The sequence below is a fragment of the Plasmodium gonderi genome (genome assembly GCF_002157705.1).
Source record: "Plasmodium gonderi DNA, contig: Pgo-contig_41, whole genome shotgun sequence".
Lineage (NCBI taxonomy): Eukaryota > Apicomplexa > Aconoidasida > Haemosporida > Plasmodiidae > Plasmodium > Plasmodium gonderi.
The window spans coordinates 19,613-21,467 of NW_021628975.1; positions in this window are offsets into that span (position 1 = coordinate 19,613).

Below are 1,855 nucleotides of genomic sequence, written 5' to 3' on the forward strand. Positions count from 1 at the left end.
TTACATATTATTTTAAACTATATATATTTTGTAATGAGATTATTATTAAAAATATAAATATCATAATAGTACTAGAATATATTAATATAAAATATTATGCTAAACCTTAATGGTTGTCGAATATTATTATAATATTTAAAATTATTAATATATATCATGAGATTTTTTTGTTACGCTTTTTCAGTTAAAATTATATATTCATTTTTAAATAAAGGAATATAACATATTAACTTTTACATATCAAATAATTACCTTGTATTAAATAAAAATCATACATAGGAATTTTTGACAAAATAAAAGTATAGAGATATATAATTATATATAAGATAAATAAATACTTTATTCAATATTATATTACAATGGAAATTATTTTTATTGTGAAAAAAAACTGTACAAATAGATATCGCACTTTACCATTCTTTGTGTTAAAATAAATTCATAGTAACTAATAAGATTTCTAATGTAAATATTATTAAAATGTAAGTAAATCATCCAGTAAATATATAAAAAACATATTTATGGTAAAAACAGTTAATATTATGAAAGCAAATATGGAACATTTTGTTGCTTAAACTTTTTATTATAAAATTAAATATTAGATAGCTCCTCATTCTTTCATTAATATATATATATATCCTTTAGTTATTTAAATAAAATTTTTGGGAGTGTCTTAATTACACAAAAATTGCATAAAATCATATAGAAAAATATTTTTCAGTTTTTGTTAATATTTACATTTTCCAATTAATGATAAATAGAAAATAAATACATTCATATAGAATATTAAGTCTATTTTTATGATTATTTGTAGCACATTTAGACCTCTTTTTACAATATGTAAAGAAAGAAAAATATAAAATTATATTATAGAATTAAGTTCTATTTTATAATTATGATATTGTGAATGCTTCAAAAAAATTATTTACTCATGAAAGTTCTCATGTTATTGGTACTGCATGAATGATTTTCTAAGAGATTACTTCTTATATATTCATTGATCATATTTGAAGAAAAATACGTATAAAAATATTTTTAGTGTGATAATATAATATACTCACAAATTAATATTTTTTTAGCTGAATAAAACATCAAATAATTTGAGTGCCTATTTAAAATTCAAACCAAATATATGGAACTATAAAATTCATTTTATATAATGTAATGCTTTGATTACCTCATATATATCAAAGTTCTCTTCAATAACGAAGCAGAATTAATCATGTTAGATGTTAATCTAATATATGATAATATAATAAAAAGGCAAACATTTATAACCATTTTTTGTATAGTTATAGAAATTATAATATTTATTATGCTAAATAAAGTTTTGCTAAAAAAAAATGATCTTGAAAAATACAATTATGTTATTATGAGAAATAAAAATAATACAAAGAATTATCTTTGTCCTAACTTTATGGTTTACGTGCATTATATAACTTATAATCATATAAACATGATCATGTTATATAATCATACTATAATTACGTTTTATAAAACACTTCGAAATATGTTATAAATCAATAGAAGTAAAATGCTAATTCATATGTTTGTTTGAATAACTCAAATGATAAAAAATAATGGAAAAATTGAATTTAATATAAAAATGTTAATAAAAGAGATCAAGAATATATAAAATTATATTAAGATATAGTTGGATACACTTCGGTAATTGAGTTACTAGGTATTCAGCATTTATGCCATGATAAAAAAGTACATAAAACTCATCATTGTGTCAAATGTTATTACATAGTGCTTAACGATGTTTAACAAGAGTAGTATATTAAAAAACATATATATAATTCCATAAAGTATATATTAATATAATGCATACTTGTAAAAATATTAGAACATCCTA